Consider the following 20,093-nt stretch of genomic DNA (forward strand, 5'->3'; position numbering starts at 1 on the left):
CGCAGGGAGGGCTACAGGGAATGTTCCATTACATTTAAATAATGCATTTCATGGTAATCTCTTGATGCTGTGATGGCCTAGTGCTTGACAGAACAGGATTGAAGTCACTGCCAGACTTTAGATACACAGCCTTGTTGAGAAGGTTGAGTGTTGATGGCCTAGTGCTTGACAGAACAGGATTGAAGTCACCACGAGACTTTAGATACACAGCCTTGTTGAGAAGGTTGATTGTTGATGGCCTAGTGCTTGACAGAACAGGATTGAAGTCACTGCCAGACTTTAGATACACAGCCTTGTTGAGAAGGTTGAGTGTTGATGGCCTAGTGCTTGACAGAACAGGATTGAAGTCACCACAAGACTTTAGATACACAGCCTTATTGAGAAGGTTGAGTGTTGATGGCCTAGTGCTTGACAGATAGGATTGAAGTCACCACGAGACTTTAGATACACAGCCTTATTGAGAAGGTTGAGTGTTGATGGCCTAGTGCTTGACAGAACAGGATTGAAGTCACCGCGAGACATTAGATACATAGCCTTATTGAGAAGGTTGAGTGTTGATGGCCTAGTGCTTGACAGAACAGGATTGAAGTCACCACGAGACTTTAGATACACAGCCTTGTTGAGAAGGTTGAGTGTTGATGGCCTAGTGCTTGACAGAACAGGACTGAAGTCACCACGAGACTTTAGATACACAGCCTTGTTGAGAAGGTTGAGTGTTGATGGCCTAGTGCTTGACAGAACAGGATTGAAGTCGTCGCGAGACTTTAGATACACAGCCTTATTGAGAAAGTTGAGTGTTGATGGCCTAGTGCTTGACAGAACAGGATTGAAGTCACCACGAGACTTTAGATACACAGCCTTGTTGAGAAGGTTGAGTGTTGATGGCCTAGTGCTTGACAGAACAGGATTGAAGTCGTCGCGAGACTTTAGATACACAGCCTTGTTGAGAAAGTTGAGTGTTGATGGCCTAGTGCTTGACAGAACACAATTGAAGTCACTGCCAGACTTAAGATACACAGCCTTGTTGAGAAGGTTGACTGTTAAATATGAAAATAATACTTTTTTTATCAATGCCACTATTATGAGTATTTTAGTCATATCACGGCACATCCCCTTAATGTGGGAAGGATACATGCTTCTTGTTACCGGTATATTGTGTCCCTGGTTGGTGAGAGACAAGACCACCAACTAGCATCATTATCAGGCTAAAATCTTGGATTTGAACCAACAGAACCTGGCGTTGCAAAGGGGCCAAACTGTTAACAACTTCTTTTGTCACTGGACCACCTCATGTTGACTTTTGAGACATGAAGGTGGAGAGAGTGAGTGAGTGAGTGTGAAAGGTTTGAACCTGTGTTGATCAACACTGCAGCATTTACAGCATCAGGCTCAAACAACTGGCATCATCAATTGCACTTGTAGCAGGTCCTGGAGTCATTCCACAATTGACATCCTTACCTTGTCAGCTTGCTGATGAGTTTATTGTATACTGAACCAAATTAAAAACTTCACAATCCTAAAATTTTAACATTTTGACCAGTTATCATTGTGGGCCCTTATTGTGTATTTAAACAGTAATGGCCACGTATTATCTTCAGATAACACCCGTTTTTGTGCAGGTGAATCGATCAAAATCATGTGCACAGCACTATAGTGGCAAAAGTGTTTTTTCACGTGCAACTGGTCACGTGGCCATAATACTGGACATGTTTTCAGCCATACTTGTTAGCAGTCATTAACAAAAAAAGAAAAACACAAGAAAACAAAAGTCTTTACGGCCATTTGTCATGCCATGCCTTTCAAATGTGCAACGTGAACATGCCATTGGCATGTTTAAGACGGGAACGTCTGAAGCTGAAGTCGCAAGGACGATGGGTTGTAGTCGACGGACTGTTTATGATTTACAGACACGTCTACAGCTAATGGGTACCACCGCTGATTGCCCTCGGCCAGGTCGACCACATGTGATGTCACATGCAGAGGATCGTCAGATTGCCTTGTGTCACCTCCGTAACTGATTTTTGACGGCTACATCAACCCGAAATGAACTGTTTAGGGGTAGACTGAGTGCGCAAACTGCCATACACGACGGCCATACTGCGGGCCGATTCTGACTCAATTACTCAGACGTCAATGTCAATTGTGGGCACAGCGACACTTACAACGGACTCAAGTCGTCTTCAGTGATGAATCCCGATTTAATCTTCGATTTGCTGATGGTAGGGCGAGGGTGTGGAGGCGCCGTCATGAACGTTACGCCCAGTGTTGTGCACAGGAAGTTGACAGATTTCGAGGTGGAAGTGTCATGGTGTGGGGTGCTTTCTGTGGCAATGCATGTTCCAGGCTTCTTGTCATCTGTGGCAACCTCAACCCTGCTGCTTACTGCGACCAGGTACTGGCACCAGCACTTCTGCCTTTTATGGCAGCACATGGACCCGGTTTGATCTTCCAACATGACAATGCCAGACCCCACACAACAATTTTGACAAGGAATTTCCTTCAGAATGCGGGAATAAACGTCATGGACTTGCCGTCAAGGTCTCCCGACCTCAATCCCATTGAACATGTCTGGGATGCTCTTGGCAGAAGTCTGCACACTCTCCAGAACCAACCACAGAATTTGCAAGATCTTGGCACCCATTTGCAGCAACAATGGCGTCAAATTCCCAATCATGTGTTCACAAGCATCACAAGGTCCATGCGGAGGCGCACGCACATGGTGGCCATACAACGCTACTGAACTTGTGTGCCATCAGATTCTCATGCTTTGGACTTTTGATTTAAACTGTTGATGTTATTACCGAATACCGTAGGTGCTTGGAACAAATTATGGTTACCACCGTTAATTAAAATCCTTCTTTGGACATTAATGATTAAAGATGACCTTCTCTGATACATTTGTCCGTTGTATATCATATATGGGATTACTTTTAAATATGTGAAGTATTTAATTTGACTCAGTATATTTTGTCATATGAACAAGGTGTCCGACCTCGGATCTGAAGGTCCATGGTCCGAATCCATCATGGGATATTTCTGTTGTATTTTTCTGTTAGAACAGTATTTCTTAGTGTTTACTTCAGACACTGTGACATATCATAACTTATCCATGCTACTGCTCTCAAGTACAAGGAACTTCAAACCGTCCATTTTTTCACTTATTTTAAGCAAACTGCAGGGACTAAAATAGTATTTGAAATTGCCACATCAATGCCATGTCCCATCATTTGCACATCAACTGTTGTGAGATACTGACATAATGCGTGTAATATCCCCTATGATACCTAGATCAAATACATCACCATCAAATAACCATTTCTGGTGCCTTTCATTTGTAGCCACCACCATCCATGAGTGTATACTTTCTTTTGCCTGTCAGTATATATTCGATGAGTTATTAGATCTTTGATTACAAGGCAAAATTCATCTCAAAGGGTGAAGAAAAATATTATTCATATGAATTTTCTCTAATCCAATCTTTTTTAAAATCTGTCTGCAGCCAGTATGTTCTCAAATTAAAACATTACTTAAAATAGCATGCTAAGGGCGCTACTCTTTACTTGTTGAAAAAATCAGAAGTATTTTAAATAACGTATGAACCAATTCCTACATTGGTGAAATCTCCACATGCAGTCGAGATATTAACTGATGCCCGAAGGATGTTACCTTGACCTTGGCCCACAGAGCCTCATTTCCATATCATGCAGTGGTTCACCATAAAAATCTCATAACATACTGCCAACGTTTTAGTATTTCTATTTCTGGTCAACATTTTCCTTCATGTTCTCTTTGTTGTGCTTGTCAAAAATCCATTTGTGCACTTAATTAATGTCTCAGAAAAACCATTCATCATAAAGCAGTCCAATAATTCAATACTAAACGTACTTCATACGTCACACAGGGCATTAATGGCAGAGCAGTAGATCAGAGGTTTCCAAAACAATTCTGTCAGATATCAACTATTAATTTATCATATTTACTTTGCTTGTCAGATCCTTGCAACTGCTGTCATAAGTAATGAATTATTTCCTTATTCTTATTTCTTCAGAGAGTTTTATTTTGAATCTGCATTTAACTAAAAACAAGATATATTTCTGTTACAAAATGACAAGACAACTAACCAAGATTGACAATGTATTGATTGTATTTTCTTTGAGTAGATCTAAGCATCTCATCAATTGACATGAGGAAGTAAACTGTTGAAATGTGGTAAACATGGATCAGAAGCTAAAAGAAATATTACAAGGGAAGAGGTAACGATGAACATATGACTGCAGTGATTCAATATTTGTGTTTAAACTACTGTAACTGCAGTAAACTACGGGACTACAGAGTTTAGTTTGTTATAACCGTAGTTCATTACAAGCATATATACAGGATATTTGCAGCAAATGCCCAGGACCAATATCAGTATGTATATCCATCTATCAATCAGTTATAAGCGTGTTCGATATAAACATAGTTGACTGTACCTTCAAATACTTATGATAGGTAATACAATAAGCCGAGCACTTTAATATAAATCTATAATCTATTCCCTTAAACAACACAGTTGGTTTTCAGGCCCCCATTTATTTGGAACTATTTGGCCATGTTAGCATCCATGTCCTGCACCATGACTGTGGAATATATTTAATTCATGAGAAAAATAATAATCTATAAACGTATACAAAAGCAAGTCTAGCCAGCTCTAACTAGCTCTATTCCACAAATCAGCATAGGGGAGATTATTTTTTTTATTTTTTGAGTCAAGAAAGGTATTGTGTAATATAAGATTTCCTAGTCTAGATGTTAGTCTAGCAACCATAGCACACCCAGTTATACAGACTAGGCAACAACTGTAACACTGAAGTAACAGTGGACATACTGACCCCTTTAACATGGACGGTATGATAGAGATATGGGAGTTGATGAACTACAGTCTATTGTGTGCCCCTGAACAAACTTGGACAGCTTTTTAATCAGTATTGAGATGCTTTACTGTGAAACTCAGTAACAGCTTTTTCCCCACACATTTCAGGCAAGGCTGGCAACGAATGCAGGTGAATAAGTTTGAGGGTGTTGCAAAACTGAATTTCCCCAGAACCAACCTGCTTGGGGATTAATGCCAGTTAATTACAAACAAACACATACAAAGTCCAGGAAATTAGGAAACTTCAGTGCATACATACTCCAAACAAACTGCACGAGAAGATCCTGCATAACAAGCTTTTCATGGTTATATGTTTATATTTTCACCAAGAACCTATGTTTTTTTTGTAACAAAAATGGCATATGTTTGGGTACTTAGTTTAAAAAAATATAATATAATCTATTTAAACACGTTAAATAGTGCCGAGTTGCAGGTAGGCTCAGCTCATGGGTGCTATTGCCTTTTCATTGCCCCCATCAATGGATCAGTACATGTGTACTCTAGTTTCATTATCACCTGGGGATCATACAACCAAGGTGAGGTGAAATTGGGTTTTATTGTCGCGTCCAAGATTATTGCACTTATATAGCATCGTGCATGCATGTGTGTGTGTGTGTTTGTGTGGCTGCTTGTACTATTCCAGACTGATGCCGATTTAGAGTGCTAGCTCACTGAGAAACCATGCCGCAGTTTAACATGAATACCCCACTCAGACATAGCATACTGACTCCGAGCCAACCAGTCCTTGTTTTCGTCCCTTAAATGCCGAGCACCAGACAAGGTAACAACAAGTAGCATCTTTTAACATCTTTTGGTATGAAGCAACCATACTCTTGTTTCATTATCAGCTGGGGACAACACAACCAAAGCTGCCTGTTGGGTGCTAAAGGTTACCAGCCACATTACCAGCTCATCCTACCGGGTACCCATTCACTGCTAGGTGAACAGACACACATTCTCAATGAAGTCACTTGCCTAAGTAGACATGTGCTACATGTGCTTCAGTGTTGGGTAGGACCGAAGCCCTAGAAACTCTCAGGAGCCAAGCTGCGGAACACAGTCACCCATCCAACAACTCTCCGCTATCAATGTTGCTAAATTTGCCTAATTTGTGACCTGTTCGAACATGCTTGATTTTACAAATATGACAAACATATTTACATTGTTTGACACAATGCTAACTACTAAGAATATCCAGGAGCTTATTCTTTTTGTTTGTTTGTTGTTTAACGTCCCACTAAGCAATAGGGGCGGTCGGGTAGCCTAGTGGTTAAAGCGTTCGCTTGTCCCGCCGAAGACCCGGGTTCGATTCCCGACATGGGTACAATGTGTGAAGCCCATTTCTGGTGTCCCCCGCCGTGATATTGATGGAATATTGCTAAAAGCGGCGTAAAACCATACTCACTCACTCACTAAGCAATATTCCAGCTACATGATGGCGGACTGTAAATAATCGAGTCTGTACCAGACATCCAGTGATTGACCTCATGAGCATTGATCTACACAATTGGGATACGATGACATGTATCATTAACCAAGTCAGCTAGCCTGATCACCTGATCCCGTGAGTCACCTCTTAGGACAAGCATAGTCGCCTTTTATGGCAAGCTTGGGTTGCTGAAGACCCGGATCTTCACTGGTGGAGCCGATTCTACTAATATGTAGCCTCAATTGCTCTACTGGCAATGACCGTCGAGGAGGTGGCCAATCTCAAGTGTCTATGATGTATACAAAGTAGTCGGTTTACATACACATGCATCGCTATTCCCCCACCTTGATTCCCACGGGTACAAATGACATGGTCGGTGTGGAAGGAGAGAGATTTAGTGACTACTATGTAGTTATCACCTGTTATTATCTTAACTTAATTGGTGGCCTCTGTAGGCCTCCAAGGTAGATATAATTTGGTTTTGTTTGTTTGTTGTTTAACGCCGCACTCAGCAATATTCCAGCTATATGACGGCAGTCTGTAAATAGCTGAGTCTGGACCAGACAACCAAGGATCCATCCACGCAATTGGGATCAATGACATGCATAAACCAAGTCAGCGAGCCTGACCACCCAATCATGTTAGTCGCCTCTTACGACAAGCATAGTCACCTTTCACGGCAAGTACGGGTTGCTGAAGACCTATTCTACCTATTCTACCTATTCTACCCCGGATCTTCAGGATCTATAAAAACGATCATGTTTCGATTTCACCAATAATATGACTGACATACTACCAAAAAAAAGTAAGAGAACGCCCCAATTCTTTCACATTACTATAGTTAATATGAAAGAATCTGCTGTTCTTTAACTTCTTTTGAGTGGTGTGTCTTACATTACTCAGATCATGGACCTTTAGCGGGCACTTTAAGTGTCATCAAAGAAGAAATTAATATGCCTTACTTATCAGTTAGCACTGACACAGATCTCATGTAATAGCACTATGGAATCCTAGGATGTAGAGTATCAGTGTTGTCGGTATTAGCATTGACACAGATCTTATGTAATATCTCTATGGAATCCTAGGACATAGAGTATCAGTGTTGTCAGTATTAGCACTGACACAGATCTTATGTAATAACTCTATGGAATCATGGGATATAGAGTATCAGTGTTGTGGGTATTAGCACTGACATAGATCTTATGTAATAACTGTATGGAATCCTAGGATATAGAGTATCAGTGTTGTCGGTATTAGCACTGTAATAACTGTATGGAATCCTAGGACATAGAGTATCAGTGTTGTCAGTATTAGCATTGACACAGATCTTATGTAATAACTCTGTGGAATCCTAGGATATAGAGTATCAGTGTTGTCAGTATTAGCACTGACACAGATCTTATGTAATAGCTCTATGGAATCCTAAGATATAGAGTATCAGTGTTGTCAGTATTAGTACTGACACAGATCTTATGTAATAACTCTGTGGAATCCTAGGAGAAAGAGTATCAGTGTTGTCGGTATTAGCACTGACACAGATCTTATGTAATAGCTCTATGGAATCCTAGGATATAGAGTATCAGTGTTGTCAGTATTAGCACTGACACAGATCTTATGTAATAACTCTATGGAATCCTAGGAGAAAGAGTATCAGTGTTGTTGGTATTAGCACTGACACAGATCTTATGTAATAGCTCTATGGAATTCTAGGACATAGAGTATCAGTGTTGTTGGTATAGTCACTCCCACAGGTATAGATATAAATACTCACAGACCAAAGAAATGCATATACCATGCATGTTGGTTAATATATGAAGAATTACTCATATTCAAGAGATTTTAGATTGGTCAAGCACCAATGAACATACAGGTATGTTGTGTGAACCAACGCTTATGAACGCATCACATGTGACGTGAGAGATCCATGACTTGAGATGCACCATTTGTCTCAAGCAGGATTAGTGTGTAAAGTTTGGAAATCACGTGCATCATATCGTGAGAATAGAGATACTCTGTAGCAACAATTTACAGTTAGTTTTGGCACTAAGTGCTACACATCCGAAACATCTCTTCTTAACGTACATACTTCTCTATATGAATCAATGGTTCGTGTTTCTTTTGATGGTGAGTATATATCTTTCAAGTGTGCAACATGATGCCAAACAGATGTGTCGGAGTGTCCATTGGAATTTGAGTGTGCCAATCAGACAAAAATACCTTTTATCCACCTCCGTACCTCATGAATGTTATTTCACAGTGAGCTATACAGTAAACGGCTGCAATTGAGAAAATTTGACCTTTTTCTTTTAATTTCAGTTGATAATACCCTTTTCATTTCTGAATCCTCAGATTTTCATATTGATCATATTTTGCCTGAAGTGTGTTTGTGTGCCAAGTTCCATGGGTTTGGCAATGATATCTGGACGGATGCATATTTATCACTGGCTTCATATAATAAACATCATCAGGCGGTATATTTGTAAAAAGAAATATGATTCCTAAGAGTGCTCTTCAGGCACTGGGACTTATTGTAACAATGCCATTATGGTTTTAAATGGGCCATTATGTTTTCATCTGTGTCATTATGGTTTTAACTGTATCGTTCGCACTCCATTATGAGGAATTTTCCTGTTTTGTATCTGAGTCCTGAGGTGAGGATAACAGTCATAGAAAACATGCTTCATTTTTGTTTGGTAACTGAGGGTTCTCAGTTGGACAGACAGTAACTTTTGCATTTACATCTCATTTGAACATGCTAACTAACTTCATCAACAGTATCCCATTAGCGCAGTTCTCAGTCAGTGATGTGAGTTCTCTGAACGAGCTTGCAATCTTTCCTTTCACTAAATATATTTTCAAACTTCATAGTATGGACATAGAAAGACACCAAATGTCTTAAGATAAAATATCATAGTGTACATAACATTCAAAAGTTTTCCGCATTATTAATCATGAAAATCCAAAAACATCATTGAAAATGGTAAAAAACGTCTTAACAAAATAATATGTTGATGAAAGTGTTCAGCTGACAAAACAAGGGATTATGATGTCAGAAAAAAGATATGCAAAACAAATATGACAACATGTAAAGAAAATGTTCAATCTGCTCATCCCATCACAGACAGCCATGTCCAGAAAACACGGTGTGTTACGTCCATGGCGATATGGCCGGTACATTCACACAGCTTAGTGCATAACTTGTTTTGAAACCTTCTAAGCTCATAAAATGATCATAAATCAAGCAGTAATGCCACTGGAGAAAGGGTGAGACTCGGTCGGGGTCTTAGACATCAAAGAATCTGGGTCAGTGTGTCTATGTACACTCTGAGAGAAAACAACACCATTTAATATTTTTCTAGTGGCACCTACCTTCCTGAAAGTCTGGCATTACCATCAGATCAGGGTTTGTCTCAACAGTTTTTATGTGGCGGAGGAAGTGTAAGATCCTGTTTGTTTTCCTGAATTATTTATTTTATGAGAGATGTTTTTTTCGTTATCCTCTAGAGTTCTTTCAATGTGATTTGATAAGTAGAAACAAAACAGAGTGTGTGAGCAAGTCCATGATTTTGTTGCTGAACATTTTGTTAGCCAATAATTATGTATCAGCCACTGAATAGCTTACAGGTACTTTGTGAGGTTTATGCTGCATTGAACAGAACAGAGTTTTGTACTAGTTGTGTTCTACACTGCATTGAACAGAACAGAGTTTTGTACTAGTTGTGTTCTACACTGCATTGAACAGAACAGAGTTTTGTACTATTTTAAAATAGTTACATTCTGTTTATGGCTAGGCTCCTTTTTTGTGTAAAATAATGTAATCCATATAACCAAATATCAAGATAACTATCAAGGGCTTGAGTTAGTGAGGGAGTTGTGTCTTATACTGCTTTGGCTTAATGTGGGAGGAAAGCCGATGAGGTACATGCACAGTCATCGAGTGCAAGGATAACCGTAACTACCAACCTCTAGCATAGAATTACAATAGACGCAGGGCTAAGATAGTTTTATGCAAGTGGCCCTGGTCTTAGACGTTTAGTGAAGACAAAAAGCATGACAAACCAATGACCATTATTGGGGAATATCAGGGATTTGAACACACAACCATAGGATCATGCCCGAGGATGGACCTTGGCACAGCTAACTGCATGTCTTAAACGGCTGTTTCCATCTGCTATCACTCAAGTGTGAACTTAATGTCATTGCATTAATTACATTTTCAATTAACTTTAATCTTTTTTCAATTTAGTCAGTCAGAGCAAATCTAACTTCTTGTTAAATCACTAATAAGATCTCGTCAAATGACATTGTAGAAGCTGGTGTGTCAATCTGACATCTGGGCAATGTTTGGTCAAGAAATAGTCTTTGAGTCTTGCTCCAGGAATAAAATGTGACAGACAGTACCCATGCCTATATATCCCCCTCCCACTTAGTGGCGCTGGGGGATAACAAAGACTGTCTTGTTTTCTTGTTTGCTGTTAACGTCACACTCAGCAATATTCTTGCTATATGACGGCCATGTACACGATGACATAATCAACCAAGTGACTGAGTCTGCCTACTTCTAACCTCTAACTACCAGCACTTTCTGGACAAAGGTACTAGCGCCTGTACTAAAGCTGCATTGAAAGAATAACGAAGCTGTATTCCATGCCCACCCTGTTTTCACTGATAACATCACTGAGTACCTGTTGGATACAGAGTCATAATGCCTATGATGTAACAGTGAGTGACAATAGAGGGAGATGGAAACTGTAGTCACAGGCGATGACGATGCCTATGATTATGCCTGTCACTACGTTTTACATCTCCCACTATTGTCACTCACTGTTATGTCATAGGCATAATGATGTCACAAATGCTGCTGTTGTGTGTCGCCTATGACGACATTAGAGTTTTCATTATACCTGAAGAACCGTTGAGAAACATGATATTTCACCACCCCTTGAACTTGCAACTTAAAAAGTAGTTTCATGTTTGCAAATCTTGAGAAAAGTATCAAAAAATATTTAGGGTCATGAAAATTCTTTATCATACCTTTAGATATGGTTACATACAAAATTAACTTTATCAAAAAATATTCTTGAAAACTACTAGATAGCTGTTGGAAGCGAAAGAATACACGATCGTCAAGTAACAAAAATGACTCTTTGCGAAATGAACAGACTCGATTAACGAGTTAAATGAGAAATTTACAGTTCATAACGAAACATTTTTGACAGCATAACAAACGGCAAGAAGTGATTGTAACTCCATAAATGACCATCTGTGATTATTTTGCCTTGTCAATGTGGAACTAATGTAAAAGACACTTCAACAGTTTGTGTATGGGTTAGACACTTATGATAAAGAGAGACAGTTTGAAGGGAGGTATGACAATAGCCCGTGCAGTTCCATCAAAGAGTTATGTTCACTGCAGTGAAATCTCAAGTGTTATTTTCACTGCAGTGAAATCTCAAGTGTTATTTTCACTGTAGTGAAATATCAAGTGTTATGTTCACTGCAGTGAAATATCAAGTGTTATGTTCGCTGCAGTGAAATATCAAGTGTTATGTTCGCTGCAGTGATTATCAAGTGTTATGTTCGCTGCAGTGAAATATCAAGTGTTATGTTCACTGCAGTGAAATATCAAGTGTTATGTTCACTGCAGTGAAATATCAAGTGTTATGTTCACTGCAGTGAAATATCAAGTGTTATGTTCACTGTAGTGAAATCTCAAGTGTTATGTTCACAGCAGTGAAATATCAAGTGTTATGTTCACTGCAGTGAAATATCAAGTGTTATGTTCACTGCAGTGAAATATCAAGCGTTATGTTCACTGCAGTGAAATATCAAGTGTTATGTTTATTGCAATGAAAATATAACTTCAGAAAACTCAGTCTTTTTTTACGCTGATGTATATATTCGTTTATGACTGATATGACTTCTCCCTGAAGATAGAGCTGAAACATATCACATAGCCTTCCAAGTCATCAAACCAGACTTCCAGGTAATAAACAATATCAGTAACAGCAAGGTTTCTAGATATCTGAAGTCTGGATATGTAGGTTCTGTGATAGGAACTCTAAGAGAAACACGCCACCACACATTGCACAATGTAATCCGGAACACTTCCCCTGACAACTACTGCTGTCTATGAGGAGGTTTGAGCTGTCTCTGAAGACAGATGGAGCAAGCGCTCACGCCATCTGTTGAACCAGGAACTACAAACTCCTCACAGCACACTTCCTGTAAGCTCCATTCACTCAACACCACTTCAAGACAGCGCTCGACATACCAAAGAACTGTTTGGTTTGCTCAACATTTCTGATTGTTTGTGTGTTTGTTGTTTAACGCCGCACTCAGCATTATTCCAGCTTTATGACGGCGGTCTGTAAATAATTGAGTCTCAACCAGACAATCCAGTGATTGATATCAGGAGCATTGATCCACACAACTGGGATACGATGATGTGCATCCACCAAGTCAGCTAGCCTGACCACCCGATCCCATTAGTCGCCTCTTACGACAACCACGTATTCAGCAACCCATGCTTGCCGTAAAAGGCTCTTGCCTTTTACGGCAAGCATGGGTTGCTGAATACGTATTCTACCCCAAATCTTCACAGGTCTCAACATTTCTGAACTGGATTAGTATCATACTACATAGATATCATAAAGATATTTCCACACCAATACATCTGTAATCTGTTTATAGTTGAAGTTTTTACAAACCTATGTTCCATCAATATCTTGAGGAAATAGGATGCATCTTGTTAAGTCAAATACAGTTTCACATGTTGTGTCTACCAGGTTTGTTCAATTCTGAATTTTAAGATGTCAAGGGTGATAGTGCTTTTATACTCCATATACCCTTGACTTCAGAAATACCAAAGGTCGTGTGGAGTAAATGAGTTGGATAACGTCGGAATCAGTATATTGGTAAAAAGGGGCACCAGTGACTCAGGTGGATGGGTTCTGTCGTAAATTGTAAATTACTGAATTTGGAATGGCCCCCTAAAAGTGGAGAAAAAAAATAATTAGGCTTAAGAGAAACCCGATGAAAACATGTGCTTAGACAAAATAAAAGAAATGTAAGACAACCCTTTGGTGGCGAGGGGGAATGATGGAGAGAAAACATCAAAGAAACATTTGCCGATTTCCTGCCATTTTGAGACTATTTCAGGAATGGCTTGTGGCATTCTTTGTAAATTGGTACTCAAGTCCTTAACCAATGACAAGGGTCCTAGGAGTCACATGACAACACTGTAACACTTTACAACCAATAGGGGTGATGTGTGTTACCACTCGTTGTTTGTAATAAGGAATGACTAACAAAGTCTAGCACTCTGTATAAAAGGTTTGCATATGCCATAAAGTTGCATGTCTGGTTCGGCAACAACCACAAAAAAAAATTAAATAAGTTTATCTACTTAATACTGCTTTGTAAGTAGATTATTAAAACCTGCAGCTAGTATATGCTCATGTCCTGTCTGTGACTTCATAAAGACCAGATAGCCTGAATCTTTGACTTCACCAAGATCACATTATCAAAAACTCCTAGTAGTAACCATGTCATTTCTAAGATTTCACCAAGATCATATTATCAAAAACTCCAAGTAGTAACCATGTCCTTTCTAAGATTTCACCAAGATCATATTATCAAAAACTCCAAGTAGTAACCATGTCCTTTCTATGACTTCACCAAGATCATATTATCAAAAACTCCAAGTAGTAACCATGTCCTTTCTAAGACTTCACCAAGATCATATGATCAAAAACTCCCAGTAGTAACCATGTCCTTTCTAAGACTTCACCAAGATCATATTATCAAAAACTCCAAGTAGTAACCATGTCCTTTCTAAGACTTCACCAAGATCATATTATCAAAAACTCCTAGTAGTAACCATGTCCTTTCTAAGATTTCACCAAGATCATATTATCAAAAACTCCAACTAGTAACCATGTCCTTTCTAAGATTTCACCAAGATCATATTATCAAAAACTCCAACTAGTAACCATGTCCTTTCTAAGACTTCACCAAGATCATATTATCAAAAACTCCAACTAGTAACCATGTCCTTTCTAAGATTTCACCAAGATCATATTATCAAAAACTCCCAGTAGTAACCATGTCCTTTCTAAGATTTCACCAAGATCATATTATCAAAAACTCCAAGTAGTAACCATGTCCTTTCTAAGATTTCACCAAGATCATATTATCAAAAACTCCAAGTAGTAACCATGTCCTTTCTAAGATTTCACCAAGATCATATTATCAAAAACTCCAAGTAGTAACCATGTCCTTTCTATGACTTCACCAAGATCATATTATCAAAAACTCCAAGTAGTAACCATCTCCTTTCTAAGATTTCACCAAGATCACATTATCAAAAACTCCTAGTAGTAACCATGTCCTTTCTATGACTTCACCAAGATCATATTATCAAAAACTCCAAGTAGTAACCATGCCATTTCTATGACTTCACCAAGATCACATTATCAAAAACTCCAAGTAGTAACCATGTCCTTTCTATGACTTCACCAAGATCATATTATCAAAAACTCCAAGTAGTAACCATGTCCTTTCTAAGATTTCACCAAGATCATATTATCAAAAACTTCAAGTAGTAACCATGTCCTTTCTATGACTTCATCAAGATCATATTATCAAAAACTTCAAGTAGTAACCATGTCCTTTCTATGACTTCATCAAGATCATATTATCAAAAACTTCAAGTAGTAACCATGTCCTTTCTATGACTTCACCAAGATCATATTATCAAAAACTCCAACTAGTAACCATGTCCTTTCTATGACTTCACCAAGATCATATTATCAAAAACTCCCAACTAGTAAGATTGTAGGCAAACTTTTGATAATATCATCATGGTGAAATCTAAGAAAAGATTTCACCATGATAATATTTTCAAAACTTTCAACTAGTAACCATGTCCTTACTAAGATTTCACCATGACCACATTGCCCGTATCTCAAACCATGTCCCCCAAGATTGGTCCAGCAGGATGAACCCTGATTATTTCATCTCGTCACATCAATGTCTTTATCAAGCTGATGAGATTCAGTTTAGGAGTACTGCCACTGGCTCCTCGATCGGTGCAGGGGATCCTTCAGCCAGGCTAAACCAATGGATCAATGATAATTACAGGAATTAAATACGTGTTTCGGGTGATCATTTCATTACAGGGTCGGGGAAGAATCTGTCTATTACCCTCTCCCAGCTTGTCTTCACAGTCTCTATACGCACGTATTTACCACATTTACCGGTCAATATAAGCACGTATTTACCAAGAACATATTCCTGTGATTGCTTAGGGAGAATCAATTACGGGATGGAACTGCCGGGAATACAACAATCACCTATGGTGCCGATCGACCAGGGATTGTTTATGTGGACTTGAACTGCAAGAACCTTTTGAACTCTGGTGTCTTTATCCATAACATCGGTAACAAGCTACGGTTCCTGAATTAAATGGGCTAAGCATTTACACTCAGCTGAGAGAAAACTTAGTTAAATACAAATCCTGACACCTTTGGACATCCTCAGAGTGAAGAGAAGGACAGGCCTCACATCACCTCACACTGATTCTACAATTAGGCTTAATGCTGCGTAGCCACCCGGCTCTGTTCCACAAAGTGATCTTCCACAGTATTAAGTCATATGTCAATTGTTTTAGCACTAAAATCATGTTGTGGAAAGAGGGCCTGTTTTGGACTTGGGTGTTTATGATATAGTTAGAATCATTATGTGACAATGGAGTCAGCTTTTAGCAGAGATTTGTTTTCATTATGGAAAGTTTTTTGCCGCTATTATTTACAGGAGGTATTGCAATGCTCATCAAATTTAGATGCTTGGGTTATAGTCACCTGGCTACTGGATAGGTCAACCCCAAGTTTAACAAAAATAGGACCAATAATAGCAATTAAAAAAAAAAAAAAGAAACAAAAAAAAAAAAACAAAAAAAATTCTACTACTACTACTACTACTACTACTACTACTACTACTACATTCATGTATTTATACCGAACAATTCATCAAATAAATATGCTCTGTGCGCTCTAGCAACTGTAAGATTGTTGAAACGGAAATGTCTTAAGCTGGGGTTTGAGAGAAGGAATAGTGAGACCAGATCTCACATTTTTCAGCAGATAGTTCCACAGCCTCTGCAGCATATGAGGGTCCTTGTGTCAGTGAAAAGCTAGTACAATGGTTTGATAAAAAAACATGATCATGGGTTCGAATCTCGGTTTTCCCCCGATTAGATTTCCAGGGTTGTCAGCACCATACACACGCTCGTGGGTTTCACCAAACAGGAAACAATCTAAGATTTGCATCACTTATTATTTCTAAGGAACAATATGAAGAGAACTATATACTAAACATGCCACAGCTATTGGAAGAATTGATCCACTTACGTGTCCCATGTCGGAGACATTAAGAACATCAGGTATCAGCAGACCTTGTCAATATGACCTCGCATTCAGAGACATTGTGAAGCTATTATTTCCAAGTCTTTCAAGTCAACTTGCTGGGTAGGTCATGACTGACCAGAATATATATTGTCATTTCATATCAAACTAACCATTTTCATTAACAACACAGCCACTTGCAGAGAAGGATGCTGCGTCCCTACTTCTTGTCCAAACAAGATTACTGACACAAGAACTACTTAAATTGACAAAATCACCAATAAAGTCTCAGCTCTATAGACCTTGAATTATTTTTTTTTCTAAATCAAATGGCGGTCTTCTAGCACCAGTCTTCTATCTACAATTTTTGATGGCTTGAACAAACTTGAAGCATGTGATGGCTAGGAACACTCAGGACAAGTTTCAGATGAATTCATCAAGCGGTTCTGACACTGACAGATGACCTCACACGCCAAAAACTCCAGTGGGTCTTCGTAAAGTACTAACAAATTTATCTCGACCCTTAATGAGTTCTAATTTCTGATAGCTATGATCTGAACCAATGCTTACTCTACATAAGTAGTTAAGGGGAAATGTGGTTAAACTGTGCAAACGTTCCCGTTCAAGCTTAATTTTCTGTCCAGTGAGTTATAATTTATAAACATTCCTCCTCCATATAAAACAGAAAATGTCAACATAAAATATAAGACAAATTTCGCAACACAATAATATCTCTGTTCTCCAGCTGTAACAGAAACCTGTTTGATATTGTTCATGCAGATTGTAGTTCGAACTTTGTTGAAACTTGAAATAATATTTCCTCTCTGCTACCAAACTTTTCTTTGTATTTGGTTGGTAGGGTAATAAAACTGGCTTCTTAAAAAACTGATATTGGCTAATAAAAAAAGATCTCAGTAGCTCAGCTAACTCAACACAATCAAGTACGACTGCTCGCCACGACACTCCTAGCGTAACTTAATACCCACGAGGCAGGTGCTGCGTCCGTCTCTATTCCAGCATCTACAGCAATGTCAAAACAAACAAGTTGGCTAAATAGAACATATGGTCTTAAAACCAACTTTTCTCACAAATGTTTGTTGCAAGTTTCAAATACAAACATAATACAATGAGTAGTGCATTTTTTACAATACAGTAAACTATGATTATAACGAACAAACTTATAACAACTGTCGGATTAACAAAGTGTTTTTTTTTGTCCAGGCCATTTACTGTGTATATGCTCTGTTTATGTTTATAACAAACTAAAATTAGTGGTCCCTTTGAGTTCGTTATAACCGTAGTTTACTGTATTGTTTTCAACCAAAATGTTTTTTCTTGCTTAAAAGAAAAAAGTTTGATTAACAATAGAATCATTATCTGGTACGTAGATCTCATCATCCCGAGGCAGATTGACTCCAAGTAATTGTATAAAATTAATCTTATTCACATCTAGTCTCTGAAATGAAATCTCTGCACTTGTACACAGCAGACGTAATTCAAAATTATCATATCGTTTTTTTGGTTGATCAAAATCAGTAAATGCTCTATCACGTGACTGGATGTCTGTCCATCATTTGATTGGCTGGTTCGTTTGTATGCCCCTGTTACATGGCAGGAGTACTGCTTTGATCTACTGTGGTGTCAGGCAACAAATGTACACCATATATTTTGAGGACCAGAAAAAGAGATTCTGTAGAAAGGGGTCTGCTTATGTATGGCTTACACTTTCAGAAAACTCTTTTTCTGTTGGTTAAAAAAACTACATCTCATTGCTTCATTTGAATGAACAACCCAATAACAAACTGTGACAATGAAAATTTAAAATTTGCAATGAAACATCACTTAATACACGATGATTTACCATTTCAATTGTATTTCTTGTTATGCTAGGCATTGTTTTATATGCAGGGATAAAGATTACCTGTGTATTGTCTCGTGAACTAAGCTGGAAACAACAATCAGATGTACTTGTTTAGGCAAATTGTGTGCGTGGCAGGTGCTATTGCAAACACCTGGTGTCATCACTTATTTTCAGTGAACCATTTATACAATTTTCTATGCTATTTTACCTATAACACCCAATGGAATCTGTTTTGGTGTTGACAGTGTAAATTTCATGAGTTGTAAGGAACGTTTTATCGTTGTGTTTACCAATTCCACCTATATCACAGATGTGCCAGTAAATAATCAAGTCTTGGCCAGATAAACAAATATCAACCATTATTGTGATATGATATGCAATCAACAAGTCACATCCAGTCATGTAGCCTCTTATGGACATGCAAAAGAGTGCCAGGGATATATTTATAGCTGGGTCGACAAGGCGATGACAATTTGTTCCAGCATGGGAATCAAACTGGGGTCTTCAATAAGATCAGCAAACACTGGACCACAGGGCTAAAATATTTCCTGAAGTGACTTTATGAAGGTCCTACGATTATATTTGCCAGTTGTACATAAATTTATGAATCATGGGAGTGTAACAGTTGAGATAAAACACGCAAACAATATTCTGCAAATGAATCATCACAATCCAGTTGTTTATCCCCCGTGCATCGTCTACATGTTTTGCTGCGTGTTACGTCTGCGTCTCCTCAATCACAGGACCCCCTGCGGACTCCTGCATTCCGAACATAAACACCAAACTTCACTCACACTTTGACAAATATCACACCTTTTTTCAACCATTTGTAATCAGAAGCAGCATGTGCTCAATCATCGCTGTCTCATACATTACTTACTTTTTACCTCAAAAATTCAAGAAACCAAAAAACAGAACTATCCGCCAGACAGCATAAATGAATCACGAGATTGACTAATGTAGCATCGGGGCGCACAATCTGATGGAGATGTGGAGCTGGATGAGGAAGTGGCTTCATCTGCCACTTGCTCGAAGCAGCGTCTGCACTTCCGCCAGATGCAGAGGACTACACGTCAGGGTCCCACAAACACTGGCTGTTTACTGTAAACAAGCAGACGCACTGCAGGTGCATAATATGTCAGAAAGCACAACACAGACGTGGTTGAATATAGCTGGGACAAGAAGTCTCACTGTAAGCATCAGTGACTGCCATTCCATTGAAACTGGCCAGACAGAGGAAGGATTAGCCATGGAATCACTGAATATCGGTATAATTATACAGATTTATTCATGTCATTATATAGAAAAGACAGTTGATTGGCTCAATAAATGTCAGGATTTGCATGATTTGTTTGTGAAGTCTTTTAGGCTGTCTGGTAGACTGACATTTATCCTGACCGACTTTTCAAATGTTGAGCCCTGTTCCACACACAGCTGTTTGTTTATTTGTTGTTTAACGCATCACTCAGCAATATTCCAGCTATA

At 38.7% G+C, this 20,093-nt stretch overlaps 2 protein-coding genes across 2 annotated transcripts in view; one reads left to right on the top strand and one right to left on the bottom strand.

The window, feature by feature from the left end:
• LOC139469576 (L-xylulose reductase-like) overlaps window positions 1–20,093 on the bottom strand; it is an 88,484-nt gene that overhangs the window by 48,218 nt on the left and 20,173 nt on the right. The gene's annotated exons all lie outside the window — the stretch shown is intronic.
• The window catches only part of LOC139469575 (uncharacterized), a 45,266-nt gene that overhangs the window by 16,554 nt on the left and 8,619 nt on the right, over window positions 1–20,093 (top strand). The gene's annotated exons all lie outside the window — the stretch shown is intronic.

The sequence above is a fragment of the Haliotis cracherodii genome, unplaced genomic scaffold (genome assembly GCF_022045235.1).
Source record: "Haliotis cracherodii isolate W230 unplaced genomic scaffold, xgHalCrac1.p SCAF_2, whole genome shotgun sequence".
NCBI classification, from domain to species: domain Eukaryota; kingdom Metazoa; phylum Mollusca; class Gastropoda; order Lepetellida; family Haliotidae; genus Haliotis; species Haliotis cracherodii.